The sequence below is a fragment of the Photinus pyralis genome, unplaced genomic scaffold, assembly GCF_008802855.1.
Source record: "Photinus pyralis isolate 1611_PpyrPB1 unplaced genomic scaffold, Ppyr1.3 Ppyr1.4_LG4, whole genome shotgun sequence".
NCBI classification, from domain to species: domain Eukaryota; kingdom Metazoa; phylum Arthropoda; class Insecta; order Coleoptera; family Lampyridae; genus Photinus; species Photinus pyralis.
In genome coordinates this window covers 34852406-34869407 of record NW_022170511.1, presented here as the reverse complement: position 1 = coordinate 34869407, position 17002 = coordinate 34852406, and the positions used below count along the sequence as shown (strand labels likewise).

The 17002-nt window shown below is 35.3% G+C and overlaps 1 long non-coding RNA gene across 1 annotated transcript in view; it reads right to left on the bottom strand.

Annotated features, from left to right (window-relative positions):
• The window catches only part of LOC116168844, a 67970-nt gene that overhangs the window by 26604 nt on the left and 24364 nt on the right, over positions 1 to 17002 (bottom strand). The gene's annotated exons all lie outside the window — the stretch shown is intronic.

Below are 17002 nucleotides of genomic sequence, written 5' to 3'. Positions count from 1 at the left end.
AAAAACCTATATTTAAACAAATTAGCTATTGCAAAGTGCACGTGTATTCTAAACAGCCAATTAATCCGACTTTATTGAATTTATTCTTTTGTAAAAGTGTTATATTCGGTTATTGCGATAAGAGCGTTATCGCTACGGCGTGGGCTAATTAGTTTCAAGATAGGCACGTGCTATCGCAGATTCCTTTTCGCCGATAAGAAAACACATGTGTTTAATTTATTCGAAAACTCAATCGAAAGTGGAACGGAAAGGGAATTTCTTTTGAAATAGAAGGGACAACGTTGCTTGTTTGGTGGTGGATTTTTTCTCTTGGTATCTTGGTAACCGCTTATTGTTTTGGTGTATGACAGTGCCGTATTTGAGCGTATTCGTCAGTTGTACAGTTTTTGTAGAAAAAAGTTAGAGAGTACTGAGAAAAATTAATGTAATTATTATTTATTTTAAAAGATTTTGTTAGCCCTTTTAGCAGGCTGGTATCATGTTTCACTGAAAATCGGCAACGGGAGAAAGTTTTAAAATAATGGGAGGCGTGTTACTTTAAGTAAATCAGCAGTTGCGGGTTAAATTTGTTACAATTTCCATCATAATTTTCGTTGGACGTACAGACATAGGTACCTACGTTCTAAACATGATCACATGTAAATTCATGACATGAGATCGTTTCAATTACCAGCGCTATTCACGTGGCACAAAGGAGTTGATTAAATATTCACGATGACGTAGGGGTATTTAATAAATTACTGAAAAAGGTAAAATATAACGAAAAGCGTTGAAGGTTTGTATTATCAAAGTGCAAGATGTAAACATGAAAAGAAGCAACGCTTTTATTGAGATCCTTTTCAAGCGCAGCTCTTTGTTAAAGAACTACACGACTAATTTCATTATTTAGTTGTGTAAGTATCCGACAGCCCTTAATGGTATTATCGTCTTTCCTTTATTTCTACAAATGTATCCGATAAAGTACACATGTCGTACCTATTTTTTTTAGGGGAATGGCAAATATGTTACTATTTCGCGTTGTGCGTGCGATACTTCCGTAAAAGTTTCTTTGATATAATGAAAAAGGGCGCCGGTCCTTGTACCAATTTATCTCAATTTTTAGGATTCCTTAGATGAAGTGTAGGTAAACGTTTGTCCACGGAAGTTTCGTTTACGTTGTTTGTTTTGAAAAAGCAAAATTATGACCAGTTATGAAACTTGTTGTTTGTTGTTATATTCTAATGCAAAGGTAACAGAATTAAGGAATTCATTATTACATTATTATTATTTGTTGCTTTTACCAGTTTGTGATAAATTGTCATTAGTACTTCAGTGCAGAGAGGATGAAGACAACGAAATAAACACGTATTCATTTCAAAGTATGTAATCAAATCTGTAATTATTTAATTCCTAAACTATTTAAATCGATATCTTGAATATCGTCCAATAAAGTCGAGTTTTTCTGCATTAAATTGGAACTCGAAATTACAACTTGAATTGGAAATTGGAAAACAAACTGTTTATGTGGGTTTTTTCGACATGAAAGTAAAGAATCATAAATTTCAACTGATACAACTGTAAGTCTGGCCACAAAATTGGATTCCTTGAAATTTGGTGGGTAAGAACTAACTGTAATAATTCTTTCATATGATTTTTCAGTAAAAAGTAGTCACGCATGTATGAAAACCGAATGTATTTTTTAGTATGACGCGTCTTTAATAGTTCATGGAACATTAGATCATAAAGGGCATATACATAAAAACCGAGTTAAAACCGCATCGTTCCATCTTTACATCTGTTGTGGCTCCTGTGCTAATTTTGTGACTCTAGTCGCTTAGATACTTGTAACCCTGTATGTCGGCATTATGGCTCAATGGTAGAGCGTTGAGTTATAAATCCGGAGATCGGGTGTTCGAACCTGGGTTGAAGTGAATTTTTCATCTGTGGCAGAGATGGAAATTACCTTAGACCAGTTTCGAGCATTCTGCCGGCTACTCCGAATTAGGTTTTCCTGCAGTTTTCCTAATTCGTAAGGTAAATACCGGAGTAGTATAGAACAACTTAAGACCTCCTGCAGAGCCACCTCTAAAAAGCATTATGCGGGTCACTCACTGTAATTGGGCGCAAGCCTGTTGAGGACCCAAAACAAGAGAGGGTAAATAAATAAATAAATAAATAAATATCTTTAGGAAATCAAACGTGCTTTCAGCGGCCTCAAGGACCTGGAATCGGAATATCTCACACCCAATGTTCAACATTAGACTCGTACTGTTCAGATATTTTTGTATAACAAGCCTCTTAAAAACTCTTAAAGGGTCTAAAGGCCTCTAAAACAATAAATACCTTAATGAACCAATTTGGAATGGATGAAGGCTTTACAATCTCTTAAAGACTACTAAACTTCGTAAAAGAAGCTTGAAAATCCTTTCTAATACACGTACTTTCCCAAAAAGCCAAAGGATTATTAAAGACATTTAAATATTTCTGAAAGCTCTCAAAGGTTCATAAAACCTGTTATACATTTAGGCAGATTTTAAAAGCTCTAAAATAATCCTAAAGACTATTGGAGGCTCTTGGGAGACTTACAAGGTCTGAAAGACTCATAAAACCTTTTAAAGGCTGTTGTTGACTCTTAAGCACAAAAACTAGGTACTGAAACAGAGAAGCGATCTGAACGAATCCAAAAGCGTCTGGGAACCTGTTGCATACCTACAAGGAATTTTAAAAGGGAAAATTACTCTACATAAAATTGTGCAATTCTTTGCTCATTTAAGCGACCTTGCATCTCTTCCAGTTTAAGAGATCCCTATACTAAACATCGGAAAAAAATCACCCCGTATGTAATAGGTACTACTGGATTCATGGTCGTCCTGGGTCACCTGGTCAATTACAAACATAAATTACAACAAAGACAAACCGTTAGGGACTGAGTAACGCTGGGTCATACGTCCCATCGGCACAGTTAACACCTTGGGATTTCGGTGAAGATGGAAGGAACATCAGGGACGCATGGTATTCTGGATCCGGAAGTGGTTTTCGGTAGATATTAATTGGAGGGTGGCTGGATTAGGCTCTCTCCAATTGCTCAGGTGCGTGGGGTCGCAACTCCCCAAAGTTTGGAAACTTAAACCCCCTGCGGAGATAATTTAATAAGTAATGGAATTACTAAATATACAGATCAAAATTATTGCTTTTTGGAAAATAGGTTTTTGGATCGGTAGGTTAAAAAGATACAATAAAGATATTTAAAAAAAACTCCTGGGTCCTGTCCACGACCGCAAGATATCAAACACCATATTTTTAGCTTCTATTTGTACGAGTAAATGTTACAAACTGTTACTTGGTGCAAAATTCAAATTCAAAAATTATCGCAAAAATTAGGTTTTTTTCATATTTTGTCAATCTTTAGGGCCTACTTTTCTTTTTGCTATATAATTCGCAACTTTTGCGTGCTATTACAACTTCGAAATAAAAAAATGAGTTTTTTTCAACCCACGCTATCCAATATGCAGTTTTCGATCGCCATTAGGGAAAATTAGTTTGATCACCCTTCAATAAAGGTTTCCTGTTGGAGCATTTTTTTTTGTAACTTCCGACGAATGATTTATTAGGGAAAGAAAATTATAATTGAGACACCCTTACGTCCTCACATGTCCCCAAAATTCCAAGAAAAATAAACTTAAAAGACATAGGGTTTTGAACATACCCTTTTTGATTTTAAACAATCCTCAAAAATGTGGACATGCAAATTGCACAACCACTTTTAAACTAGACGGCCGTACTCAAAACATTTTCCCTTAGTTCCATTCCTTTTAGCATTGTTGCTAAGAAATTGTGTAACGGTAGAGGCCAGTTTGGATTAAAGTTTTGTTATTTTTTTCCAGAAATTTCGATTTAGATGTAATAGATGTTGAATTTAAGGGTAGATTCGTTTGGGGTTTTGAATATTATTGGAAATTGTAGGGTGTCGAGGTTTAGATAGTCGGAAAAAGTCTGTGTTGGAATATCACTGATCCAATTTTCAACCGTGCTCGAGATGAGGTCAGTCTTTTCTACAGCATTCAAGTCTCAGTGCTTCCTGATTGTTTTAATTGTCTAATCAGGCGAGTCGGGGTGAGGGCTCAAATTACATCGTTCTTTACAGCTGTAGAACGCTACAGTCCTTAGATCAGTATAACGCAAAGCTACCTTGAAAAATACTGACCTATTTGTTTTTTAAGTAATTAGCGACCGCTCGGGATTGGTTTTAAAAGAAAGCGCTAACCAATAGAAAATTTAGATGTAGCAATTTTAAATTACTCCATCATTTGTGGGCGTGCAATTTTACTCAGAAACTAAAGAAGGATTATTTCGATTTAAAAAATCTCGCAAAAATGGGCATCGCAGCTACCAGATGTCAGCTAAAATTTTCCGGGTTGATATTTTCCCATCGGGCCATTACCGATATCCGCGTGCTAGTCAAAAGCAAGGAAAGTTTGATTTTGAATTTTTAAAGTGAAGGTTGAAGGTAAAATATCATACCATTCAGTCTGACTGTGGGTATAGCGCAGTCTTGCGAATGTCCAATAATCGACACAGGTTTCTTTCCTACCGGTTCGTTGCTTATGACACAAACTGAACATTTTTTGCACTAATCCTTCACATTTGTTTGCAATTCACCCAGAAGAATCGTTCCCGCACCTTAACCAGGGTTTTCGTCACTCCCAGATATCCTCCCCATATACCATCGTGTATCTGCTGTAGTACTTCAGACTTTCTGCTCTCCGGTATCACTAACTGTACATTTGTGGTCGTGCCAATCTCATTTTCTAGAACTCTCTTAAGAAGACCATCTTCTAACTTCTACGAGGCCCACCGACGCCTTTAAAACTGAACCATATCTTCCCAGATTGGGCCTCTCTCGTCAATTTTCCAGTTCCAGTTCTTTGGGGCGTCCATCCATCATCCACAGGTCCCGTGCGTCGCGCATGTTGGTCGTTCAATGATGCGACCTAGACGACGGTCTCCGGGGCACAACTTGCTCGCTCCTTCCCTTTGGGCCGTCCTAGTCTTCCCTGGCTATTGGTCACTGTACTATCAGGACAATTTCTATTCCTGTCTCAGTTTTCACCACGGCATCCCCCTCGCATTCCTCGTCGTTTTGTCCAATGCAAATGTCCGTGTCCATATACCGAACTTACTAACCGTGGTATAATAAACGTTTTTAGGCTTATTGAAAGGTTGACTTCATTCTTTTTTTGATTTACATAATTAGCCAAAGTTTTAATAAATGAATGGTGTTGCCAAAAGAACTCAAAGGAGTCAATTAAGACGTATTTATAGTGGTATAAGGACTGACACCCTTAATAAAACTGGTTACCATCAAAACTTAAGGTTATGCATACATCGCATGTAGTTGCACTTTAGTTACTTCTTTTCCATGTCTAGCATCCTTTGCTTCGGTTTTACGGAAAATATTAATCTTTTCCAAAAAGTCGTTTTCAAGTTACAATATTGTGTTTCAAATTTAATTCCTAAATGACAAATGACTGCAATGGTAGCGAAGGAATATCGTTAATCTAATGAAAACTTCTTCATTCGATAGAAGGGGTCGCTTCAAACAAATGAGAAGATTCTTAAAAAAAAATTTAACTGAAGTTTTGCCCTAGTTTGACATAATTAACTAATATTCACAAAACTTTACGGAAAGCGTTATGAATCAATGTCATTATTATCACCATCCCCGATGTACGACTAATTAATGGATTACCATATACAACGCGCGTAGTAAAATATACGGCAAAGTGGATTTTAATAACCGACGCATCAAAGCTAATAACAGTTGAGGCAATCCCTCTTGTAGTTTAAGAAAATGGATTGCGAAATATTGATTTAAAGCAATTTAAAATATTCAAAGATTCAGAATGCTAACGCAATAATCAGAAATGAAGGCACGAGAAAAGTCTATTGAGCAAACTCAATTTAATATTACCAATTCGGAGAAAAAATATAAAAGTGCTGCATTCTGGAATTTCGAGCAGGAGCCGAATGCTTTGCGATTTCACATAATACGTACACGCACGTAAACTCTCAGAACCGATTACAGTTTGTGTAATATTCGAACCGAGTTTTAAGAAATTATACCAGAAGGCTTCTGTTTAGCATAATCTGATCAATATTCAAAATGAATGTCTGCATATTGAAATACAGCACTACTTTAACACGAGGCAGCCTTTTCTCCGAGATTATTTATGTACCAAGTCTCAATTAAAGTTCGGCCTAAGCTTTACAACCGTTTTTTACAATTGTGACAGATTGAGCGAATTTAAAAAAGAAACGCCAATCAAGTGCATGTTATACAACCCGTCTGAGGGCGCCGTTCTGTTAACTATGTAAATGCAGCAATCAACCCTACTCTCAAGCGAAAACATTAGCATATTCGTGTAATATCGCCTCCCAATGACCAATCCCAACTTCTAAAGCTATTGAAGCCAATGTGCGCCACTATATTGCCTTTTCTGACCCGACTGCCTTTTATAATTCCCCGCGATTTTTCGGCTAGCACTACTTTGCTCAACTTTTTATTTCCCTCGCAAAAAATATCGTCCACGGCGAAATTAAATTAGTTTAATTTTACGGTCAATTTTTATGGTCTCCCAACTTTTTCGTGGAACAACAATATTTTAGGGATAAAAGTAATCGCTAACGTTGGTATAAACTTTCAGCAAATCTCTTAAGTCGAGGTAGTTTTTAAGGCTTTGAATTCTTAATTATTTTCCGTCTCATCCAAGTTTTCATCTTTCTCATGATACCGCCCATTTGAACAAATGTTTTGCATTTATTACATAACCATCCTTATTTATGTCTATATTTTGTTCTGTTCGTGTAAGGGTTTTTTTTCACTTTCCTTCAGGATATACGTAAACTTTAAATCTCAGGTTGGTGAATAAGTGAAAGAAATTGTTCCATTTGGAGTTCCATCATTAAACCGTACCTAAAATGGTGGAGTGTGCATTAATAAAAATAAAATACTCTATTGAAAATTGGGCGCAGAATAACTGCGAAATGTGAAAATGTTGAAGAAATGGAAAAAAAGAGTAATAACAGGATAACTTGGACGTGTCGATTCTTCCGGAAATATCAGACACGAAAAAAGCTAGAAAGCTTTGTATTCGATGTTGCTTCAAAAGCAAACAAAGTTATCGAAGGTGTTCAAAAAGGCCAGGAAGTCAAGTGCTCCTAAGGGCCAGATAAAGTCAATGGATCGCAAGAAAAATTCGAGTAGATAAAGCTGGATATGTAGGGCAGGAAGAATGCAACCGTGAATCCAATGAAGTCGTGAAAACTGAGGAAGCAGAGGAGGTTGACGAAATGTAAAAAGATGAAGTAGTCGATGGCGGAATTTTTTTAATTTAAACTAAAGAATTAAGAGAACAAAAGAGCTATGGAAACGTGAATGGTGCAGAAAAATCGGACTCGTTTCCAATACGGTTTAATAGTATATTAAGTATTAAGGTCAGTAGGTGTACTTTACCGGTTGAGGATAATAATTAATTATCCGAAATCGGTTAAGCACCTACTGGCCGTGGTGCTTACGCTATTTTTTGCACGATCAATTTATAATTGATATAAACTAAATTCGAATGTATCAATGTGGTAGCATCACAATGGGTTCAGTAATTTTTTGTGGGTTGCTATAGTTACGTTTCTGTTTTTGAAAACAAAATAACATGTACGCGAAACGTGGTTTGGTTGAGACAGTGAACATGAATGATTCAGAAGATTCCGAAATAGAAACTGCATGGAGTATTGGCTGCGCGTCGATTATTCCCGAAAAATCTAAAAGTAGATATGAAGCCGCATATGATTCTTTCCTTAAATGGTGTGAAAGTAAATGTCAAACTGACATAAGTGAAAAAATTGTGTTAGCATATTTTGTTCAACGTAGTGAAGGATTCAAATCGCCATCAAGCTTATGGTGTGATTATTCCATGTTGAAAAGTATGATTTTTCTAAGAAGGGGTGTTGATATTTCAAAATACAGTACGCTGATAGCATTTTTGAAAAGAAAGAACGTTGGGTATCGGCCAAAAAATCTAGCGTTTTTTCTAAAGCAATTTCCATAAATTTCTTACGGAAGCACCCGATGACACGTACTTGGTGATAAAGGTAAGTAGTGTACAGACTCCAGTCATTAATTTTAACATTAATATGTATACAGCTAGGCATGATCTTTGGCATGGCAGGAGCGTGCAGACGAGATGAATTGTATAATATTACAATTAATGATGTACTTGATTGCGGAACATACAGGGTCCTATATTTACCTGCCACCGTTTGGGAGCGTGTAGGTGGTTTTGACAGACTCCAGTCATTAATTTTAACATTAATATGTTTAAACCCAGGCATGTATCTTATGGCATGGCAGGAGCGTGCAGACGAGATGAATTGTATAATATTACAATTAGATGAGTGTACTTAGGATTGCTATAGGAATCACCCTGTATATTACCGTTAAATTATTAACCACAAAAAACTATACACAGAGGACGTTTTCCATTATCAATGATGAATTTGTCAATTATATGGAAATTTACCGTAAATATATAGCTCTCAGACCGAAGAATATGCAGTCTCCAAAACTATTTGTATCGTACCGCAAAGGAAAATGTGCAAGGCAAGTTATTGGAAGAAATCAAATTGGTACTTGGCCTTTTAAAATCGCTAGCTACTTGAAATTACCAAACCCGAAGAAATACACTGGACATTCTTTCCGTAGATCATCCGCTACCTTGCTAGCGGATGCAGGAATAGATATCATTGGATTAAAAAGGCACGGTGGATGGAAGAGCAGTAATGTTGCTGAAAGTTATGTCAATGAGTCATTAACTAACAAGATTGAAACCGCTCAGAAGATTTTATGTGGACCTCCAGGGAACCCTTCATCATCTTTGTTGCCATCAACAGAACCTGCTATTTCATACCGTACTAATTCAAATCCTCTATCGACTGCTGACTGTGAAGAATCTGTAAACACCGTGTTTTCCAATTGCCTGTCTAATTCCCGAACTAATTTTTGTAACTTGACAAATTGTACATTTAACTTCTACATTAATAAAGAATAATTTGATTTTTGACACATATCCTACTTGTCGCATGTTACTATAACTGTCACTTGGTTGCTAAGCACGTTGCTATGATACACTTACCGCTCTAGGTTGGTAAGTGCACCTTACCGCTTTGAAAATGAATTAGTAAGTAGCCGACAATAACCGATCGTGCAAAAAATTTTATTACTGCAATGCAAATGATTTTTTATCGAACAAATGAGCTATCTACATTTCGACAACCTACAAACAAATCTATACCCTCAATATGTATCATATTTACAAGGAAAATTTGAGAAATGTTCAGAAATTTAGAAAATATCGAACTATTCCGAAAATTGTAAAAGCGTTTGGAACGTTTTAGAAAAAGAGCAGCTTCAGTGGAATGTAGCTAATATTGCATACGGATCTACCCTACTTTTGCAAACTCACGATGAGGCAACTACCTGGCGTAACTCGGTATTCGGAGATAACGTGACCATTATAGGGGAAGGGGCCTATCATTTGACAAAATAAAAAGTTATAAACTGTACTCAAATAATTAAAACACGTGATTTATCGAAAGATTTATCTTCATTTTGGACATGACGGTTCCATTCTTAAGGCGAATAAGAAATTAATTTGAGAGGTACACAACATGAAAGATTCTGCACCAAATTTTGCATCAAGCAATGACGTGAAAAATAATTTTGCAAAGCATTGGTTCAGAAACCTCTTCCCATGTGAGTCTCGGGCCTCATACAGGGTGTATGTATACATTCTAGGTCTATCAGTGAAATGTTGTGATTTATTTCATATTTCACATCACGTTCATGCGGTAACAGAAAATCAACCCCAATCCAGAGAGTTTACAGTAAACGTTAAAATAATGGAATTATGGAAGACAGAATCATCTAAAGACTGAAAGCTCATAATAAACGCAACCTAATAAAATAAATGGACCACCGAAGCGAAGTTAGTAACGCATACTTCCGTAAAAACACCGAAAATATTTACACGTTTAAAAATGAAAACACCCAAAGAAAACAAAAAATTAATAATAAAGAGGGCGAATGTGAGTACGAAATTAATTTAAACAGTACAAAGCAGCTAGAGAAACATTTCATAAATTCCTTCAAAATAAATGACTGTAATTAAAATGCTCGGGCCATTTTAAAGATATACAGATAAAAAAATATAAATTTTTAATTTCATCCGTTTCATGCGAAACGCTATAACACTGCGTAATAAATGGAAAAAGAACGATATTAAATTCACTGCTTGTCAGAGAGAAGCTCAATTGTTAGGCTAAAACAAATAGTGGATAATTTATAATTTATTTGACGAATACTTGCTAAATTTAGCAAGTTATTTCGATATCGGAAATGTTATTTGTATAAATGGTGACATTCTGTTACAGCCCGTTGATTTTGTCGTTCAGATGGATTTAATTAACTGCCTATTACAAAATGCGGCAGTGTGTAAGATATCTAAACTGATTTGGGTTAATTAATCAAAATAAGTACATGCTCGATAGACAAATTGATGTCGTTTTGTTCATCCAGAGCGTTCAATTACAGGTGAAATAATACCAAAAAAATGCGTTTTTAGCTGATTACCTACGTAGCTGGCGTGCAAAGCGCAGTAGTGTTCGTTCCACTAATTAAAGCCGGATGTAATTTAATGCATGATTTCAATATTTTCCAATCTAACCTGTAAATCAATTACCAAATACACGTCAAGCCGCCCTTTTGTCCTCCGTTGGTTTCTAATATATCTAGAAAGGGCTTTTCTGTTACAGTCACGTTGAGTCAATGTTTGAGCAAAAACTTGTTTGTGTGGCATAAGCTGACGGGGCCTCGTCACGATCGGGCCAATGGAATCTACGAAGAATTTTAAGAGTGTAAAAAATATATATTCGAATTCATTACTTTGATTTACATTTTTATTTCCGTTTTTGAACGAAAATTCCTAAATTGAAAAGTTAAAGCCTTCAGTTTACTGCTCGTTGTGAACTAGTGAAATATAGAATCCGTGTGATTTATAAACCATTATTTGTTGGAACAAAAGTGTGAATATCTCTCGAAAAGTCTTTTTATGTTCCCTCATCGATTTGTCGTTTCGCACAGAGGAATGAACTTAATTAACGAACAAGTTACGTGGCAAATACCAATTAAGCTCGTATTTAGGGCTTTTTCAATATTCGATGGGTAAAGTATTCAGACGCACTCATTTTGGGTAAACGCACACAAATCGTTTCTATAAAACAACAAACTTTACCGGCCGCACCGACTAGTCTCGTTTGGTCTCGCTTGGTCTCGCCATACTATCCAAAAATGGTGTAGATCATATAAAAGGCACTACGAAATACGAAGGCATGACAAGTAAACTTCGTTATCTACTACTACTACTACACTACTACACTTAGAGAATAAAACGTATCAGGGAATATCTTGGCATCTATCCAAACTTTGTAAACAATCGAATGGCAAAAGTTTCAACCAATAGAAAAACATTGAATATCATAACCTTAGAAGATGGGGTTCCTCAAGGTGCAGTTTTTAATACCACATTCGTGACTTAGGAAAATCCTTCAATTACCAGTCAAACGATTTAATCATTTATTGTACGGGGAGAGTAACCACAACGCACTGCAAGTTACTCCAAAATTACAATCCCGCCCTGTTTGCGATCAATTTTGAAACTTTTTAAAAGTAAATGTAGCGTTATTAATTTCTTTTGATCTTCGTCAGGTGTCGATTTTTGCTCTCTATGAGAAAAATGTGTGCATGAGAGATTGTAAAAAATACATTTACATCGGTCAGGCATTTTAGTGCGTTGCGGGTGCAAGGGAAAATTTCCCCCTACTGTCATAATCCGAAGACATTCCGTTGTATATTGATTAAAGTATTTGATGTGTGGTTAATAGACGGCTTATGTTTCTGATTAATTTGTATACGCAATGACTTGAATGAAATTGATTAAGCAAATCATGACCTAATTTAAAATTATTTTCCTTTGCAATGGAATTGTGGATGTAGAATCTAGGCCGGGTTGGCTGCGTATGCAATTGAATTATAACAGCCGATTATATACCACCCAATAAATCTAAAAGTCGCATGTAAGTTATAAATAAATCCTAGTCGAATTTTAAATGACAATGGTTCTCGCAACCGTGGCTGCAATCAACTTTAAGCTGTGCTTAACCCAGATTTTCCTGTAACGTGCAGTGTATAGGCACTAAGCGATTTGAAAATTAATTTCAATACCATTTTGATTATCAAGTGTAATGACACTAATTAACTTAATTTACCTTAGACTATAATTTTTCAATGGTTATAGTCATGTTTAATTTTGAACGACCTAGTTGACAGACAGATTTCCAAAAGAACTCTCTAGCCTCTATAGCAGTAAATTACGGGAGGCAACATGTATTGTTAGAAAGGTGGCTAAGAAGAAAAGTAAGTTATAAATAAATCCTAGTCGAATTTTAAATGACAATGGTTCTCGCAACCGTGGCTGCAATCAACTTTAAGCTGTGCTTAACCCAGATTTTCCTGTAACGTGCAGTGTATAGGCACTAAGCGATTTGAAAATTAATTTCAATACCATTTTGATTATCAAGTGTAATGACACTAATTAACTTAATTTACCTTAGACTATAATTTTTCAATGGTTATAGTCATGTTTAATTTTGAACGACCTAGTTGACAGACAGATTTCCAAAAGAACTCTCTAGCCTCTATAGCAGTAAATTACGGGAGGCAACATGTATTGTTAGAAAGGTGGCTAAGAAGAAAAGTAGGATGGTCTTATGGGTCCTAATTAACTTAATTTACCTTAGACTATAATTTTTCAATGGTTATAGTCATGTTTAATTTTGAACGACCTAGTTGACAGACAGATTTCCAAAAGAACTCTCTAGCCTCTATAGCAGTAAATTACGGGAGGCAACATGTATTGTTAGAAAGGTGGCTAAGAAGAAAAGTAGGATGGTCTTATGGGTCCTTACATAGGCGGCGATTTGTCTGGATATATAAGAACTCAAAGCTCAACTTTGAAGATGAACCGCAAGTTTACTTCCAAAGTATACGGTACCTATTCAAATAAAACGGTAAAAACACATTGATGAAATTCCCAAACATTCAACAATAATTACCAATCAACTTGTTACAAAATAAAACTTAACATCCCTACTTATTTCGTGATCGATTACGTCAAATTATAGGTATCCCATGAAATAATCGTACCCCTCTTACTTTTGATGAAGAAATAAATAAGATAGGAGCTCTGTTCCGAAACCATAAGGAATCCGAGCTCTACTCGGGCATTGAAGTAATGATCGCTTGAGGAGCCAAAATACTCGTACTTGTATTCGATCGATTCGATTCGAATTCGATCATGCAGTAGGATGCTAAGTATTGATTAATCACTTTCTTTTTAATTTCAATACAAAGAAAATTAACATTGGTGTAATCCCTTGAAGAGGATACCCATTAGTTACAAAACTTAGTTAATTGAAAGAAAGGAAAGTTAACTCACACGACCCAGTTTCCAGTAATTTTAAAGAGAGTAATTCAAGTGTCAATTCTTCCCCAAAATTGCATAATGAAGTAACCAAAAATCCAATTATAACTTTAATTAAAAAATGGATTTTTAATGTACAAGAAGTTAAAATTGCACTTTATCTGAGCGGAGGCGCTAACAAGCATCACGAAGATCATGAAATTGTATCAACAATAAAATTGCATTTCGCAGAGATCTCCACCCCTGAACACACGATAAGATATCATTAGGATCATTCTCATACATGTTACCCTACTTATACAACAAAATACCTGATCATAACAAAATTCTCGGCATTGCCTCTTTAAAAACAAAATATAAAGTTTCTACTCTGTTAATTGTTAATTGTGCATGGTTTTTTTCCCAATAAGGAGTTGTTTTGAAAATAAATTTTGCTTAAGAATTTGAGTACGAATTATATCTGACGGTAAGTATGAGTTACAACCCTCCTGTCACATCTTGTAAGATGTAAAAAACGCCCCAATCGTGCAAAAAAATTCTTTTAATCTGCCGCTTTCTAAGTTTCTGCATACTTTCTAAATTTCTGTACAATTATACAAACTAAAATCAGTTTCCTTTGCAAAAATGTTTTGATGGCTTTGACAGCTGACATTTATTTATTTATTTATTATCCCTCTCTTGTCCTACTCCAGTATTTACCTAAGGAAAACCTAATTCGGAGTAGCCGACAGAATGCTCGAAACTGGTCTAAGGTATTAATACCCACCTCTGCCACAGATGAAAAATTCACCTCAACCCAGGTTCGAACACCCGACCTCCGGATTTATAGCCCAACGCTCTACCATTGAACCATAGGAACTTTTCAATGTAAAAAAACTTTGAGGAGAGACGTGAACTTCAGAGCAAGGACGATTAGCCCTGAAACGGGTCTTCATACTTTTGTAGTGACAGTAGCATGTGTTTATGAACCTATCTTAGAGGTACTTGAGATGAAAGTATTAAAAACCTTCGTAGAAATATAAGGGAATTGTGAGTTTAATATAATAGGGAATATGCATGTGGTTTAAATTTACTTGTTTCTTTCTCCAGCAAATATTTATTGTCCTGACATTATACTTAAACCATTAGTTTCTTATTTAGTTTGTTTTTAATTGCTAAAAATGTTAATTCAAAAGTGCAAAATAAGCGAACGAAATTCAAAGTTACGAAACGCTTCACTATTGGACGAATGAAAGTGACGTCAAATGCCACGCGATCGCATTTGTTGTGACAATATTCATAAGTACTTAGTGCAGTCAAATTACAGTTTGGGCAGATTGGGCTGGGTGTTGTCATTTTAAATCAAGTGTCTTCTATGTAAAAAGATCCGCTGAATCCGAAAATCATAGTCCCCCTAGCCGAAAACTCCCGGAATGTAAAAAACGAAGAAAAAATGGCAAGATGTCGTTTCTTTTCGCATTTGACTTCAATTATCTCGTTAACTATTACTCTAAGGGAAAAAATGAAGAGAAATGAATTGGTTTAGAATTGAATTTTCTATAAGATACAGTGGGTATGAAACGTTCATTTTCAAATGTTATTGTTTTTTTATGGAAAAATATAAAAAAGCAATCCCGAAGATCAATTAGTTATTACTAAGTAAAATTCGCCCGATCTTTTTGAAAATCCGTATTTGGTCACTTCTTTTGATAACAAAACAATATATCAAACCCCTATCACCGCAGATTTGATAGTTATTGCATAATTAAATAAACAAATTTACAAAACGAATTGATGGACTGTGGAATTTTTTTTAGTTAACTAACAAATGGAATAGAACTCCCGAAATATAACAAGGAAGGTAACTCTATAATAGGCCCTTTGCGCTCTGATTAATAAAAGTCATTGGTAAAATAAAAGCATAAAAAAGCTCACATTTTAAAAGTGCGTTTTCCTGAGTCGCGGACGCTAATGCCAGCCGCTTCGAGGAAAACGCGCCTTTAAGAATCGTTCGATGCGACCTGACTTGCAAAATCATTTTTTGTTGTGTCGAAAACAAAAGCTGATTTGTCGTGAACTCGGATTTGGGCGTATTTTTTTAAATGTAGGTCGTTCCGAGAGCTTTCCATTCGCCTATTATAGATTTACATTTCTTTTGGTACCTATTTTAGAAATTATTCCATTTGTTAACTAAGAAAATTCATCGGATTTTGAAAAAAAATTGCATAGTCCGTCGATTTGCAAGAATCAACGGCACAATTGTTGAAAAAGGTTCTTTTAGGGTTCACTGCTTGTAAAAAAATTGAGAACGCTCTGGGAGTCGTCCTCTTGGAACTGCAAAATACACTTTATCGGGAATATTTCTAATAGTGTTTTTGCACTTTTGTACAAGACAATACCCATAAAATGGTTTTTTAGTTTTTCCATGGTCTGAATAGCTATTACAACTGAAAATCTGTTTAAATAAATCAACAAGTAAAAATAAACAAATACTGGTCGTGGCTTGTGACGTCATCCAAGGCCCGCTGAAAATGTGGCGGCGTTTAAACACATCGAATAAAGTCAACGTTTTAAATATTATTTTACAAGTTAAATTGAATTGTTCTAACAGTGTTTACTCTTTTTACTATGTTAGAACGATGTAAAAAAGCGATTAACAAATTTAAAAAATTACATGCATATTCCCTATTATTATGGTGTGATATTGCCTCTATGTACCTTTATATTTTTAGTGTCATGTGTTTTAAATATTACAAAAATTAATAAATATTTTACTAAATATATTATGGAAGCGCCGTTAAAGGAATTGTTTGACACTTTTAGTTGATAGAGACGGTTTAAATAACAATAAAATTCAATTTAAAAACTAAAAAATGCCACGTGACTGCTTTGTTACGTTACCGTTACGGTAGTAAAGGTTGTATTCGGTTAGATTTTGAAACGATATGCTGAATCAGACATGGGACTTCCGTATTGAGGTAATGTAACAAGAGCATTTTTATTGAAATTTTTTTGCCGATTTTCCCCGCCGAATTACGCAAAAATAAAATTATAAGGTGAAAAGGTATGAAGGTTCTTTAAACATTCGCCCAGACAAATATTGCTCCTGTTAGTTTTCAAGTGTTATTTTGATGATTGGAATAGAAACAAGATTCGTCATCTCCACACAGATAGGATTACAGCTTTTTTTAAAGTCATACCACCTAACATTTCTGATGTTGCATACAGACAACAAGTACATGTTTAAAGCGCTATGTAAGCAAATTCTTTGAATGATGCAGGTTTGGAACTAGTTCAGAATTTTTTGTTTTTTCAGTGTATTTTGCAAATAAAAAAAACCTGTTGGTTTGGTGTCAATCCCTAGTTTTATTCCGCCGAGAATCAAAAGGGATTCCATAATTTTTATATTGAATTTAACCAAATTCAATACCTTACATAAAGCCATTTTGTCA